This window comes from Orcinus orca, chromosome X (assembly GCF_937001465.1).
Source record: "Orcinus orca chromosome X, mOrcOrc1.1, whole genome shotgun sequence".
NCBI classification, from domain to species: Eukaryota; Metazoa; Chordata; class Mammalia; order Artiodactyla; family Delphinidae; genus Orcinus; species Orcinus orca.
In genome coordinates this window covers 117,113,416-117,130,255 of record NC_064580.1, presented here as the reverse complement: position 1 = coordinate 117,130,255, position 16,840 = coordinate 117,113,416, and the positions used below count along the sequence as shown (strand labels likewise).

Genomic DNA, 16,840 nt, shown 5'->3' with positions numbered 1-16,840 from the left:
GCGCATGGGCTCCAGAGCACATGGGCTCTGTAGTTGCAGCATGCGGGCTCTCAGGTTGTGGTGCGTGGGGCTCAGTAGTTGTGGTGCATGGGCTTAGTTGCCCCAAAGCATGTGGCATCTTAGTCCTTGACCAGGGATCGAACCTGTACTCCCTGCTTTGGAAGGCGGGGTCTTAACCACGGGACCACCAGGGAAGTCCCAGCTTCCTCCTTTTTTAAACTATAGACTGGATTAAAATTCAGTTGCATTTTCTGAAAAGAGTATTTGTTGAGGTATGGTAAATATTGGACCATGGTGAAAACTCAAATTAATGATTCAACTTCTTGGTTATATATACATATGCAAACTGTTTGCAACTTTGTGATTGTTGGAGTTTTGTTGCAAATGGAACATGTGCATTGATGTTTCTCAGTAAATGATGAGTGATGAAGCGGAGTTTACTGTAGGGCCTGAAAACCAAATGGAACTTTGTGGAGAACCCGAGAATCCTTCTTCATCTAAGGAAAAGCTGAGTATGGACCTGCTGTCCGTGAAACAGGAACAAGAAGGAGGATCCTCTGTTTGGGCCTCATCCATGTCCATGGAAGATGGTAAGAATGACTGTTCTCACCTCCTCTTCATGGTCTTAGCCAGTAGAGTCTGGATTCTGCCTCCTACACTTTACTGGAGCTGTTCTCATCAATCTCACTAGTTTTGGCTGAGATTGCTATTAATTTCTCAGCCATATTTGACGCAGTTGTTTACTCTCTCCTTCATGGAAACTTTCTGGGATTGCTATACTCTGTGACCTACTGGTTTTCCTCTCATATTCGTAACCCGGTTTCATTCTTTTTTTCTGCTTACCCTTGTCATTTTCCCTGTAAATATTATTGTAAAGATTCCTGAATCCCACCATTTTTTCTCTGTCTACTCCCCTCTGACATGATCTTTCAACAAGATACTACAATAGCTTCTTATCTGATCTGATTGCTATTCTTGCTAGAGTCTGACCCTCACTGTCTAACCCTGTAGCCGGAGTGATCATGTCAACACAGAAATGAGATCACGCCACATCCATGCTGAAGACCCATCATCACCTTTCCTAGGCACTCAGAACACAATCTGAGCTCCCGACCCTGGTCTCCCAGCTGTGCACGACCTGGCCCCGCCATCCTCTCCTAACACGTGGCCTGTCGTCTCCTCCTTGCTCTCTCTGCCTCTATCCTTTGCTCTGTGCTCCCTGGCCAGTCCCCTCCCCGGGGCTCTGCACGTGCCCTTGCCGCAGCCTGGAGCTCTTCCTCTGCATGTGCACAGGCCGGCTCTCTCTCCCCCTCCAGGCTCTGCCCAAAGGACACCTCCTCAGGAGGGCCTTCCCGACCACGTGGTCCGCTGGGGCTCCCCTCCTGCTCTCTGTCCCATCCCTGCTTGCCTCTTCCCTAACACGAATTCCAACCGTAATAATTCTGTTGGATCGTTGTACACTTACTGCCTGGCGTCCCCATGAGCATGGAAGCTCCATAAGGGCGGGGATTGCTGGCGTCTGTCCTGTTGGCTGCCGCTCCCCGGCTCCTGGCACAGCGCCCGGCACAGAGCAGGACGAGTCAATGGAGAAGAGGTGTCAGACCTGGAGTAAAAAGAAACTCAGGTTTCTGAGAGAGAAAAGATGCATGAGGAAGATCTTATACTGACAGGGATTTGGGGTGGGGTGACGGGGGCCATACAGAACCTTCAGGTCTAGTGGCCACCACCTGTGTTTCCTCAGAACTTTGGAGGGAGAGAGGCGGGAGTTTGGCGGGGGGTGGCATGTAATCTGATGTCAAGCTCGGTAGAGCATGGCATTTCATAGGTAAAGGACAGAAATCATGCCACCAAGTGAGACTTGCTGCTTTTCAGCTTGTAAAGCACGAGCTGCAGCTCAACCCTCAGCACCAGGGACCTGAGCCTCTTTATTCGTTGTACTGTCTTACGTGGTTTCCATATGTGTTCATGGTGCCATGAAGAGAAGAAAGTGCGTTTGTCGTATTACTTCCTGAGCCCAATTTGAGGGGTCTCAGGCTCCATCTGGTACATCCTCTTGCTTTATGAAACAATTTCCTCAAAACTGAGGAGCACCGGGTGGTCCCTGTGGGGTTGCCATAATGCACTTACGTCACAGCTCCACTTGTTAATTTGGTTTCCAGATGTTACCGTCACTCACGATGTTCATGAGAAGATGGAAAATGGTCAAATCTCACCCGATGGCTTCTTGTCAAAATCTGCTGCCCCAGAGCTTATGAATATGGCAGGAGATAGTATCCCGCCCGACCAAGTGGATTGCCTGTCTGATGATTTCACTAGTCTCAGGAAAGATGACCTGATGCACAATCCTGGTAGTAATGCAGTCATAGGAGGAACCAAGAACTGCAGCGTCTCTGTAGATGATCGAAAAGTCTCGGTAACATCTGCTTTGGAAACTGGGCCAAATACATCGCAAATAACTCCTGCTATGGCACAAGGAATCAATGCTGATATAAAACAACAGTTAATGAAGGAAGTTCGAAAATTTGGGCAAAGTAAGTAGTGAAAGACCATCTATCAATAATATAATGGAGGTCCCTTTCCGTTTAGGATTCAGAATAGATTCAAGGTATCTCTTTTTTTTTTAATTGGAGTTTAATTGCTTTGTAATGGTATGTTAGTTTCAGCTTCACAACAAAATGAATCAGTTATATATATACATATGTTCCCATATCACTTCCCGCTTGCGTCTCCCTCCCTCTCACCCTCCCTATCCCACCCCTCCAGACGGTCACAGAGCACCGAGCTGATCTCCCTGTGCTATGCGGCTGCTTCCCACTAGCTATCTACCTTACGTTTGGTAGTGTATATATGTCCATGCCTCTCTCTCGATTTGTCACAGTTTACCCTTCCCCCTCCCCATATCCTCAAGTCCATTCTCCAGTAAGTCTGTGTCTTTATTCCTGTTTTACCCCTAGGTTCTCCATGACATTTTTTTTTCTTAAATTCCATATATATGTGTTAGCATACAGTACTTGTCTCTCTCTTTCTGACTTACTTCACTCTGTATGACAGACTCTAGGTCTATCCACCTCATTACAAATAGCTCAATTTCATTTCTTTTTATGGCTCAGTAATATTCCATTGTATATGTGTGCCACATCTTCTTTATCCATTCATCCGATGATGGACACTTAGGTTGTTTCCATCTCTGGACTATTGTAAATAGAGCTGCAACGAACATTTTGGTACATGATTCTTTTTGAATTATGGTTTTCTCAGGCTATATGCCCAGTAGTGAGAGTGCTGGGTCATATGGTAGTTCTATTTTTAGTTTTTTAAGGAACCTCCATACTGTTCTCCACAGTGGCTGTATCAATTTACATTCCCACCAACAGTGTAAGAGAGTTCCTTTTCTCCACACCCTCTCCAGCATTTATTGTTTCTAGATTTTTTGATGATGGCCATTCTGACTGGTGTGAGATGATATCTCATTGTAGTTTAATTTGCATTTCTCTAATGATTAGTGATGTTGAGCATTCTTTCATGTGTTTGTTGGCAGTCTGTATATTTTCTTTGGAGAAATGTCTATTTAGGTCTTCTGCCCATTTTTGGATTGTGTTGTTTGTTTTTTTCTTATTAAGCTGCATGAGCTGCTTATAAATTTTGGAGATTAATCCTTTGTCAGTTGCTTCATTTGCAAATATTTTCTCCCATTCTGAGGGTTGTCTTTTGGTCTTGTTTATGGTTTCCTTTGCTGTGCAAAAGCTTTGAAGTTTCATTAGGTCCCATTTGTTTATTTTTGTTTTTATTTCCATTTCTCTAGGAGGTGGGTCAAAAAGGATCTTGCTGTGATTTATGTCATAGAGTGTCCTGCCTATGTTTTCCTCTAAGAGTTTGATAGTTTCTGGCCTTACATTTAGGTCTTTAATCCATTTTGAGCTTATTTTTGTATATGGTGTTAGGGAGTGATCTAATCTCATACTTTTACATGTACCTGTCCAGTTTTCCCAGCACCACTTATTGAAGAGGCTGTCCTTTCTCCACTGTACATTCCTGCCCCCTTTATCTAAGATAAGGTGACCATATGTGCGTGGGTTTATCTCTGGGCTTTCTATCCTGTTCCATTGATCTATATTTCTGTTTTTGTGCCAGTACCATACTGTCTTGATTACTGTAGCTTTGTAGTATAGTCTGAAGTCAGGAAGCCTGATTCCTCCAGCTCCGTTTTTCGTTCTCAAGATTGCTTTAGCTATTCGGGGTCTTTTGTGTTTCCATACAAATTGTGAAATTTTTTGTTCTAGCTCTGTGAAAAATGCCAGTGGTAGTTTGATAGGGATTGCATTGAATCTCTAGATTGCTTTGGGTAGCAGAGTCCTTTTCACAATGTTGATTCTTCCAATCCAAGAACATGGTATATCTCTCCATCTATTTGTATCGTCTTTAATTTCTTTCATCAGTGTCTTATAATTTTCTGCATACAGGTCTTTTGTCTCCTTAGGTAGGTTTATTCCTAGATATTTTATTCTTTTTGTTGCAATGGTAAATGGGATTGTTTTCTTGATTTCACTTTCAGATTTTTCATCATCAGTGTACAGGAATGCCAGATATTTCTGTGCATTAATTTTGTATCCTGCTACTTTACCAAATTCATTGATTAGCTCCAGCAGTTTTCTGGTAGCATCTTTAGGATTCTCTATGTATAGTATCATGTCATCTGCAAACAGTGACAGCTTTACTTCTTCTTTTCCAATTTGGATTCCTTTTATTTCCTTTCCTTCTCTGATTGCTGTGGCTAAAACTTCCAAAACTATGTTGAATAAGAGTGGTGAGAGTGGGCAAACTTGTCTTGTTCCTGATCTTAGTGGAAATGCTTTCAGTTTTTCCCCATTGAGGACGATGTTGGCTGTGGGTTTGTCATATTTGGCCTTTATTATGTTGAGGAAAGTTCCTTCTATGCCTACTTTCTGCAGGGTTTTTATCATAAATGGGTGTTGAATTTTGTCAAAGGCTTTCTCTGCATCTATTGAGATGATCATATGGTTTTTCTCCTTCAATTTGTTAATATGGTGTATCACGTTGATTGATTTGCATATATTGAAGAATCCTTGCATTCCTGGAATAAACCCCACTTGATCATGGTGTATGATCCGTTTAATGTGCTGTTGGATTCTGTCTGCTAGTATTTTGTTGTGGATTTTTGCATCTATGTTCATCAGTGATATTGGCCTATAGTTTTCTTTCTCTGTGACATCCTTGTCTGGTTTTGGTATCAGGGTGATGGTGGCCTCGTAGAATGAGTTTGGGAGTGTTCCTCCCTCTGCTATATTTTGGAAGAGTTTGAGAAGGATAGGTGTTAGCTCTTCTCTAAATGTTTGATAGAATTCGCCTGTGAAGCCATCTGGTCCTGGGCTTTTGTTTGTTGGAAGATTTTTAATCACAGTTTCAATTTCAGTGCTTGTGATTGGTCTGTTCATATTTTCTATTTCTTCCTGATTCAGTCTTGGCAGGTTGTGCCTTTCTAAGGATTTGTCTATTTCTTCCAGGTTGTCCATTTTATTGGCATAGAGTTGCTTGTAGTAATCTCTCATGATCTTTTGTATTTCTGCAATGTCAGTTGTTACTTCTCCTTTTTCATTTCTAATTCTATTGATTTGAGTCTTCTCCCTTTTTTTCTTGATGAGTCTGGCTAATGGTTTATCAATTTTGTTTATCTTCTCAAAGAACCAGCTTTTAGTTTTATTGATCTTTGCTATCGTTTCCTTCATTTCTTTTTCATTTATTTCTGATCTGATTTTTATGATTTCTTTCCTTCTGCTAACTTTGGGGTTTTTTTGTTCTTCTTCCTCTAATTGCTTTAGGTGCAAGGCTAGGTTGTTTATTCGAGATGTTTCCTGTTTCTTAAGGTAGGCTTGTATTGCTATAAACTTCCCTCTTAGAACTGCTTTTGCTGCATCCCATAGGTTTTGAGTCGTCGTGTGTCCATTGTCATTTTTCCTAGATATTTTTTAATTTCCTCTTTGATTTATTCAGTGATCACTTCGTTATTCAGTAGTGTATTGTTTAGCCTCCATGTGTTTGTATTTTTTGCAGGTCTTTTCCTGTAATTTATATCTAGTCTCATAGCGTTGTGGTCGGAAAAGATACTTGATACAACTTCGATTTTCTTAAATTTACCAAGGCTTGATTTGTGACCCAAGATATGATCTATCCTGGAGACTGTTCCATGAGCACTAGAGAAAAACGTGTATTCTGTTGTTTTACGATGGAATGTCCTATAAATATCAATTAAGTCCATCTTGTTTAATGTATCATTTAAAGCTTGTGTTTCCTTACTTATTTTCATTTTGGATGATCTGTCCATTGGTGAAAGTGGGGTGTTAAAGTCCCCTACTATGAATGTGTTACTGTCGATTTCCCCTTTTATGGCTGTTAGTATTTGCCTTATGTATTGAGGGGCTCCTATGTTGGGTGCATAAATACTTATAATTGTTATATCTTCTTCTTGGATCGATCCCTTGATCATTATGTAGTGTCCTTCTTTGTCTCTTCTAATAGTCTTTATTTTAAAGTCTATTTTGTCTGATATGAGAATTGCTACTCCAGCTTTCTTTTGGTTTCCATTTGCATGAAATATCTTTTTCCATCCCCTTACTTTCAGTCTGTATGTGTCTCTAGGTCTGAATTGGGTCTCTTGTAGACAGCAAATATATGGGTCCTGTTTTTGTATCCATTCAGCCAATCTGTGTCTTTTGGTGGGAGCATTTAGTCCATTTACATTTAAGGTAATTATCAATATGTATGTTCCTATTCCCATTTTCTTAATTGTTTTGGGTTCGTTATTGTAGGTCTTTTCCTTCTCTTGTGTTTCTTGCCTAGAGAAGTTCCTGTAGCAGTTGTTGTAGAGCTGGTTTGGTGGTGCTGAACTCTCTCAGCTTTTGCTTATCTGTAAAGGTTTTAATTTCTCCATCAAGTCTGAATGAGATCCTTGCTGGGTAGAGTAATCTTGGTTGCAGGTTTTTCTCCTTCATCACTTTCAATATGTCCTGCCACTCCCTTCTGGCTTGCAGAGTTTCTGCTGAGAGATCAGCTGTTAACCTTATGGGGATTCCCTTGTGTGTTATTTGCTGTTTTTCCCTTGCTGCTTTTAATATGTTTTCTTTGTATTTAATTTTTGACAGTTTGATTAATATGTGTCTTGGTGTATTTCTCCTTGGATTTATCCTGTATGGGACTCTCTGTGCTTCCTGGACTTGATTAACTATTTCCTTTCCCATATTAGGGAAGTTTTCAACTATAATCTCTTCAAATACTTTCTCAGTCCCTTTCTTTTTCTCTTCTTCTTCTGGAACCCCTATAATTTCAATGTTGGTGCGTTTAATGTTGTCCCAGAGGTCTCTGAGACTGTCCTCAGTTCTTTTCATTCTTTTTCCTTTATTCTGCTCTGCAGTAGTTATTTCCACTCTTTTATCTTCCAGGTCACTTATCCGTTCTTCTGCCTCAGTTATTCTGCTATTGATCCCATCTAGAGTGTTTTTCATTTCATTTATTGTGTTGTTCATCATTGTTTGTTTCATCTGCAGTTCTTCTAGGTCCTTGTTAAATGTTTCTTGCATTTTGTCTATTCTATTTCCAAGATTTTGGATCATCTTTACTATCATTATTCTGAATTCTTTTTCAGGTAGACTGCCTATTTCCTCTTCATTTGTTAGGTCTGTTGGTTTTTTCCCTTGCTCCTTCATCTGCTGTGTGTTTTTCTGTCTTCTCATTTTGCTGATCTTACTGTGTTTGGGGTCTCCTTTTTGCAGACTGCAGGTTTATATTTCCGTTGTTTTTGGTGTCTGTCTCCAGTGGCCAAGGTTGGTTCTGGGTTGTGTAGGCCTTCTGGTGGAGGGGACTAGTGCCTGTGTTCTGGTGGATGGGGCTGGATCTTGTCTTTCTGGTGGGCAGGTCCACGTCTGGTGGTGTGTTTTGGGGTGTCTGTCGACTTATTATGATTTTAGGCAGCCTCTCTGCTAATGGGTGGGGTTGTGTTCCTGTTTTGCTAGTTGTTTGGCCTAGGGTGTCCAGCACTGTAGCTTGCTGGTCATTGAGTGAAGCTGGGTGTTGGTGTTGAGATGGAGATCTCTGGGAGATTTTCGCCATCTGATATTATGTGCAGCTGGGAGGTCTTTTGTGGCCCAGTGTCCTGAAGTTGGCTCTCCCACCTCAGAGGCACAGCACAAACTCCTGGCTGCAGCACCAAGAGCCTTTCATCCACATGGCTCAGAAGAAAAGGGAGAAAAAGTAGAAAGAAAGAATTAGTAGAAGTAGAAAGAAAGAAAGAAAGGAGGGAGGGAGGGAGCAAGGAAGGAAGGAGGGAAGGAAGGAAAATAAAGAAAGACGATAAAGTAAAATTAAGATAAAATATAATAAAGTTATTAAAATAATTATTAAGAGCAAAATAAACCCAAAAAACAAAAAAATGGATGGATAGAACCCAGGAACAAATGGTGGAAGCAAAGCTATACGGACAAAATCTCACACAGAAGCATACACATCCACACTCACAAAAAGAGGAAAAGAATAAAAAATCATAAATACTGCTCTCAAAGTCCACCTCCTCAATTTGGGATGATTCGTTGTCTAAAGGAGGGAAGGAAGGAAAGAAAGAACGAAGATAAAGTAAAATAAAATAAAGTTATTAAAATAAAAAGTAATTATTAAGAGAAAAATTTTTAAAAAAAGGGACGGATAGAACCCTCGGACAAATGGTGGAAGCAAAGCTATACAGACAAAATCTCACACAGAAGCATACACATACACACAAAAAAAGGAAAAGGGGAAGAATCATAAATCTTGGTCTCAAAGTCCACCTCCTTAATTTGGGATGATTCGTTGTCTATTCAGGTATTCCACAGATGCAGGTACATCAAGTTGATTGTGGAGCTTTAATCCGCTGCTCCTGAGGCTGCTGGGAGAGATTTTCCTTTCTCTTCTTTGTTCTCACAGCTCCCAGGGGCTCAGCTTTGGATTTGGCCTCGCCTCCGAGTGTAGGTCGCTGGAGGGCGTCTGTTCTTCGCTCAGACAGGACGGGGTTAAAGGAGCCGCTGATTCGGGGGCTCTGGCTCACTCAGGCCGGGGGGGAGGGAGGGGCACGGAGTGCGGGGCGGGCCTGCGGCGGCAGAGGCCGGCGTGACGTTGCACCAGCGTGAGGCGCGCCGTGCGTTCTTCCGGGGGAGTTGTCCGTGGATCCCGGGACCCTGGCAGTGGCGGGCTGCACAGGCTCCCCGGAAGGGAGGTGTGGAGAGTGACCTGTGTCGGCACACAGGCTTCTTGGTGGCGGCAGCAGCAGCCTTAGCGTCTCATGCCCGTCTCTGGGGTCCGCGCTTTTAGCCGCGGCTCGCGCCCATCTCTGGAGCTCCTTAAGCAGCACTCTTAATCCCCTCTCCTTGCGCACCAGGAAACAAAGAGGGAAGAAAAAGTCTCTTGCCTCTTCGGCAGGTCCAGACTTTTCCCCGGTCTCCCTCCCGGCTAGCCGTGGTGCACTAACCCCTTCAGGCTGTGTTCACGCCGCCAACCCCAGTCCTCTCCCGGCGCTCCGACCGAAGCCTGAGCCTCAGCTCCCAGCCCCGCCCGTCCCGGCGGCTGAGCAGACAAGCCTCTCGGGCTGGTGAGTGCCAGTCAGCCCTTATCCTCTGTGCAGGAATCTCTCCGCTTTGCCCTCCGCACCCCTGTTGCTGTGCTCTCCTCCGCGGCTCCGAAGCTGCCCCCGTCTGCCACCCGCAGTCTCCGCCCGCGAAGGGGCTTCCTAGTGTGTGGACACTTTTCATCCGTCACACCTCCCTCCCATTGGTGCAGGTCCCGTCCCTATCGTTTTGTCTCTGTTTATTCTTTTTTATTTTGCCCTACCCAGGTACGTGGGGGGTTTCTTGCCTTTTGGGAGGTCTGAGGTCTACTGCCAGCGTTTAGTAGGTGTTCTGTAGGAGTTGTTCCACGTGTAGATGTATTTCTGGTGTATCTGTGGGGAGGAAGGTGATCTCCGCGTCTTCCTCTTCCGCCATCTTCCCGGAAGTTCCTCTCAAGGTATCTCTTGAGGTGCATTTTTGGGAAGTACTGGGTTTTCACATAATTTAAAATGATTCCTCTGGCTTTACCTAAAAAAGACCCAATACACCTTTCTCTCTCTCTTTCCCCTTACTTAGTGTAATAGTTTCCTTTTGCTGCTGTAACAGTTATCACAAACTTCGTGGCTCAAAACTGTATTATCTTCGAGTTGTGGAAGTCAGATCTGAAATGATTTTCACTGGGCTAGCAAGAAGGTGTTGGCAGGCCAGGGTTCCTTCTGCAGGCTCTAGGGAGAATCTGTTTCCTTGCCTCTTCCAGCTTCTACAGGCTGCCTGTGTTCCTTCGCTCGTGGGCCCTTCCTCCATCTTCAAGCCAGCAACTTAGCCCCTTCTCTCCTCTCTAACCTCTGCTCCCACCCTTACATCTTTTCTTTCTGACCAGCTCTACTGCCTCTCTTTTATAAGGATATTTGTGGTTACGTTGGGCAACATGTATAAACATGGATAATCTCCCCATCTCAAGAGCCATAACTTAATCACATCTGCAAAGTAAGGTCTCTTTTGCCATATAAGGTAACATGTTCACAGGTTCTCAGAATTAGGACATGGACAACTTGGGGGGCCATTATTCAGCAGACCACATTTAATTAGTGTTTAGAGTTTCCGTAGCAGATATGTGCGGATATCTTGATTTGAGTGTTTCAAATACAAAGTATACCTAACTTTCCACACACAAGGAATGATTACTGATGATGTGTAAAGATTGAATTTTATTTTTCATCCATATTTTTAAAAATACTAATTTTTTTAAATATCTTCAGAGTATGAAAGAATTTTCATTTTGCTTGAAGGAGTGCAAGGACCTCTTGCAGTGAGGAAACAATTTATTGAATTTACCATCAAGGAAGCTGCAAGGTGGGTGTAAAGAGGAACTCTTCATTGTGTTTTTTGAAGCAGGAGGGCTGCCCAATGCAAGACAGGCGGAGGGATTGGTTCTGCCTTGCTTTTCTTTTTTGTTTTAATTAATTAATTAATTATTTGGCTCCATTGGATCTTCGTTGCTCCACATGAGCTTTCCCTAGTTGCAGCAAGCGCGGGCTACTCTTCATTGCAGTGCGACGGCTTCTCATTGCGGTGGCTTCTCTTGTTGTGGAGCACGGGCTCTAGGTGCACAGGCTTCAGTAGTTGTGGAATGCGGGCTCAGTAGTTGTGGCTCACGGGCTTAGTTGCTCTGCGGCATGTGGGATTTTCCCGGACCAGGGCTCGAACCCGTGTCCCCTGCATTGGCAGGAGGATTCTTAACCACTGTGCCACCAGGGAAGTCCTGCTTTGCTTTCCTAAGCCCTGGCCTTCAGTCATAACTACGGCTGTCTGCAGAGGCGTCTAGATTAATACTACCTGAGGCCAACTCATTCATCCAGGTCTGTGGAGCCTTTTGCACTCCTCACAGTCTGAGGTGGGCTTGGGCTCTCAGCTGGTAATCTCGGTATTAGCTAAGCCCTATCTTTACACGGACATACATTTTCTATTTCCCATGTGAATGGCCAGTCCCACGTTGTATCCCACACGGTGCCTCACGCATCATAAATGCTTTAAGGACCTTTTGGATAATAAAATTTCTTTTTCGTTTTTAGGTTCAAAAGACGAGTCTTAATTCAGTACCTTGAGAAGCTACTAGAAGAAATAGAATCCCATCACCTTCCCAACAGCGTTTAATCACATCAACAGCAGATCATGATGTTAACGCAATGACCAAGGAGGAAAAAAGAATAAGTGTTCTGTGCTGTAGGGTAGAATGGGATATTGTTGATTATCCTACGATGTTTTAGTCAAGGGAACTGCCTTCCAGAGGCTAAGAAAAAGCAGTGGAGCTTTTTGTTTTCAGTTTATTTGGCGGGAAAAGCTGGCTTTTGCCTTATCAATGTTCTTTGAAAGTATTACTTTGTTGTTTTGTTGTTACTTTTCCCAATTGAGGAAGGTGATGTTATTAATCCAGCAGGTTAAAATCAGTAAACCCTGTCGCCCCTACCACATGTGATAAGTGTTCAGTCTCGAACTTGGCCATCCTGGGCATTTCCAGAGTGACTAGGGGCTACGTGCAGGTGGGGCACTACTTGGTGCTCTTACTATGTCCTTTAGAAAGAATAGGTGTTCAGAGGCCAACTGGTAATCTTGTGTGTGCTGAACAAAGTTTTCAACCATTCCTAGTTGTGCCTTTAAAACCATGCAAGATTCAGGACAGTTTGGATCAAAGAGTAAGAAAGCTGCTATTTGGGTAAGTTATTTCTCCGTGGGCGGGTCACGGGGAGTCACCAAACAATCTACCTCCAACTCTGTTCTATTTTGTCTAGAGGCATTACAAAGTGCACCTGAGGCTGCCTCAACCCCTGACATTTGTTCTCGCATGTGACGACAGAAAGTCTTCAGGTGGACTTGTGTATTCTGTGCTTCAGAAGCACTAAAAGACAAAATAATGCATATATTTCCTTTAATGTTTATACAAAGGTTTATATGGAGCAGTATTGTTATGTTTGTGTTAATATGCAAAAATTTAAGTGTGCAAAGAGATTCTGACATTGCATATATAAAATAAATCATTTTATTGATTTTTCACGAGGTCCCTGATGCTAGAGAAATTTCTAGTTTTCTGTTTCTTCTGCTTTGTTATTCCTTTCAGAAAAAAAAAGTGCACACTGTTGGGTTTTTTAAAATAAATTTATTATTTTTTGGCTGCGTTGGGTCCTCCGTTGCTGTGCGCGGGCTTTCTTTAGTTGCCGTGAACAGAGGATACTCTTCCTTGCGGTGTGAGGGCTTCTCATTGCGGTGGCTTCTCTTGTTGTGGAGCACAGGCTCCAGGAATGCAAGCTTCAGCAGTTATGGCACACAGGCTTCAGTAGTTGTGGCACACGGGCCTAGCTCCTCTGTGGCATGTGGGATCTTCCCGGGCCAGGGCTTGAACCCGTGTTCCCTACCTTGGCAGGCGGATTCCCAACCACTGTGCCACCAGGGAAGCCACCACACTGCTAAATTAAGATGTTAGCGGAAGGATGTAAGCTTCAAAACGTCACTCACGGAACTTAGTGATATTGGTGAACGTGGTGTAGGGCACTCTGGGTAGGGTCCTCCAGGAACACTGGAAACACCGGGAAAACAATGATCGGAATCAAGTTTATTGGAACTCTGGAAGATCATCAGAGGTTTACAGCAACCAAGCGAATGTTAAGTCTGAAGAAGAGCCATGAAATGTGACAGGAGAATTTGCTGGCATTTTAAGTTATTCTTGCCCCAGCCCTTCCCTAGTAGAGCAGCGGTCTTGACGATGTCAGCGTGCATTCCAAGTGAGGGTTCCTGGCTCAGGAGGGAGGAGAGTAGACCTTACTCCCAAGGAATTGTGTTTGTTTAAAGCTGTCTAGAAGGCTCCCTGAAGGACTGATGCAAGGGGATTTTTTGCTTTTCTCTTGTCTTAACTCTAAGCTCTTTTAGAGTGGAGAAGCAGCTATGTGAAGGACGTTCCTCAGAAACATTGAAAGGCAAGTGAATAAGCTGCCGATGCTTATGGCAAACAACAGACAAATAGGACTGAGCAAAGAGCGTACAATAGAGCACTTTTTCTTTCTTGGCACTCTCAATACATACAGAAATGAGCTGGACAGTTCAACTACTAAGCAAACATTCACAGAGCTCTGACACTCATGATTTATTGTCTCAATGCCCTTTACAAGTTGAAAAGCTGAAAGTCTCAATGTCAAGATGTCTGATATTCACACTCTATCACCCCAAATCCCTGTCAGTGTATGATCTTCCTCATGCATCTTTTCTCTCTCAGAAACCTGAGTTTCTTTTTACTCCAGGTCTGACACCTCTTCTCCATTGACTCGTCCTGCTCTGTGCCGGGCGCCGTGCCAGGAGCCGGGGAGCGGCAGCCAACAGGACAGACGCCAGCAATCCCCGCCCTTATGGAGCTTCCATGCTCATGGGGACGCCAGGCAGTAAGTGTACAACGATCCAACAGAATTATTACAGTTGGAATTCGTGTTAGGGAAGAGGCAAGCAGGGATGGGACAGAGAGCAGGAGGGGAGCCCCAGCGGACCACGTGGTCGGGAAGGCCCTCCTGAGGAGGTGTCCTTTGGGCAGAGCCTGGAGGGGGAGAGAGAGCCGGCCTGTGCACATGCAGAGGAAGAGCTCCAGGCTGCGGCAAGGGCACGTGCAGAGCCCCGGGGAGGGGACTGGCCAGGGAGCACAGAGCAAAGGACAGAAGCAGAGAGAGCAAGGAGGAGACGACAGGCCACGTGTTAGGAGAGGATGGCGGGGCCAGGTCGTGCACAGCTGGGAGACCAGGGTCGGGAGCTCAGATTGTGTTCTGAGTGCCTAGGAAAGGTGATGATGGGTCTTCAGCATGGATGTGGCGTGATCTCATTTCTGTGTTGGCGTGATCACTTTGTCTGCAGGGCAGGAAGTGACTTAGATGTGCAGAAGAGGGGAAGTAGGGAAATCAGATAAGAAGCTATTGGAGTAGCTTGGTGACATGAGGGCAGCCCAGATTAGAAAAGTGGAGAGAAATGGTGGGATATGGGATTTTTATTGGGCATCAAGTTGCTAATCTTGCTAAAGGATGGAAGTGAGAGAATAATAAATAATAATAACAGGAATCTCGAGTGAATCTGGGTGTTTTAGCCTAAACTACTGGGTAGGTCATAGTACCAAGTGTGCGCAGGTATTAGGCAACTGCTCGCAAGAATGGAGTGTGGCCAAACTTTCCTGATCCTGGTTCAGTGACCTCACATTGGTAGCTTAACCTAGGCCATGGTGGGACTATTTATACTATGGATATCTACAAACTTTAAATACTAGGGCTTCTAAACCCTCCCATGCCCTCCATATCTGTGGACAGCAGGTTGTTACACCTTTGTGTATGTTACACCTGATGGATGGTGTTATTAGCTGAGATAGAGAAGGCTGAAAGTAGAGCATTTTTGGAGAGGGAAAGGTCAGAAGTTCAAACACGTAGAACTGGTTGGATTTTAGATATGTAGTAGATAGTCATTGGAGATACCATGTAAGCAGTTGTATATGAGCCTGAATTTCAGGAGCAAGTTGTGGTCTAGAGGTACAAAGGTGAGAGTTCTTGCAGTGTGAATCATATTTAAAGTTGTAAGACTGCATGGGGTCACCTAGGGAGATAGTAGATTGAAGAGAAAGGAGCCCAATATTCAGCTTTGGGTCCCTGCAATACTTAGAGGTGGGAAAGAAGAGAAAAAAACCAGAAAGGGAAGAAAGAAAATGAGTCACTTTTAAGGGGGCAAGGAATCCAGGAGAATGTGGTGTCTGGGGAACCTAAAAGTTTTCCATGGAAGAGGGAGTGAACAGCTGTATCCCGTGCTGATGAGAAATTAATGCCGAAGTGTAGCAGATGCTGGTGACCTTGACCCTGTTTCATTGGAATACAGTAAGAAGGAGCCAGACTGCACTGGGTTAAAGCATGAACAGAGTGTGAAGACAGGCAGAACGTGAGCAGACCCGTCCTCTTGTTTAGCCCGTCATCTCCTTCTGCCTCAGGAACCTGCTTTATTCTAACTCTTGCAGCAACTTCAAATGGTTGGCCATAACTAGGGCCTTGCCCCTCTACTGGCAAACATGCTCATATCTGTCCATCCTCCAAGGACATAACTATAAGCTTCCTTTGACATGGCTGAACCCTAGAGATGGTTCCCCCTCTCCTTCCTGTTTGCTGAACCACGCTGACATTCTCCGCCTTCTCTTAGAGGATGAGAGGCTCTTGGGCTCTCCAGGATGTTTCATTTGTTTTTGATGCTCTGCTGCAAATTGACCTGCTTCATCATGCTTTGTTTGCTGAAAAACGTCAGTGGACATATTCCATTAGAGACAAAATGCAATCATTGGAAAATCACAGTCTTCATACGCATACACCCATATACAGCCATGCATTTATGTCATTAAAAGAAGTTTAAATCATGGGCCAAAGATTTACTGCCACCCAACACACACTGTGTTCTCAGAAAATGCAATCCAATTTTAATCTAGTCTAAGTGAAATAAGGAAAAGGTAAAATACAAGGTGTTATCCAAAGCCAAACATGGTACAACCCTGATTACTAAGAATGCTGGGGAATGACTGCTTCTCATTAACCAAAGTGATAAAACACATGCTTATCTCTTTGGAGAAATACACACCATTTTGCTTCAGTGCTTGTTAGGTGAGGAATAAAGGAAATATCTTTTTAGTCATTTCGTGCTTTAAATCAATTAACATACTGATTAACACTTTATGAAATGGTACATGTCGATGGTGAAAGGTAGAATATTGAAAATGTAAATCTCCCCATCTGTGATCTATGGAGATGCAAATATGTCACTTTCGGGGCTGGGCAGGTGTAGGGAGTGCTTTTCAGTGTTGGTGGCAAATGAAACATGAAATCGAAGGGTAGAATAGGTTAGCTGAGAGTTGTTTTCATCAAAGGATAACCCAGGAATATGCCTCTGCATTATCCGAATACAGTTTCGACAAAAATATTTTCCCAAACCATTTGCATTTCCCATAAAAGAGGAGCCCATAATGGGCGAAAACATTTTCATTGAGCATTTACTCTCTACCAGGTACTGTTTTAAATGCTTTACGTGTATTAACTCAATCCTTCACCAAACCCTGTGAGTTAGGTGTGATTATTATCTGCATTATTAAAAATGAGGAAACTAAGGCACAGAAGATTAAGAAAAACTCCAATTAATTGAAGAATTTTGGGGTAAAGTAGAATAACTTTCAATCTAGTTTTGTTACAGAAGAGATTGTTTTATGTTCT

At 43.6% G+C, this 16,840-nt stretch overlaps 1 pseudogene; it reads left to right on the top strand.

Annotated features, from left to right (window-relative positions):
* Positions 1-1,737: 1,737 nt before the first annotated feature.
* Positions 1,738-12,647, top strand: LOC125963114 (integrator complex subunit 6-like; annotated as a pseudogene).
* The last annotated feature ends 4,193 nt before the right edge of the window (positions 12,648-16,840 follow it).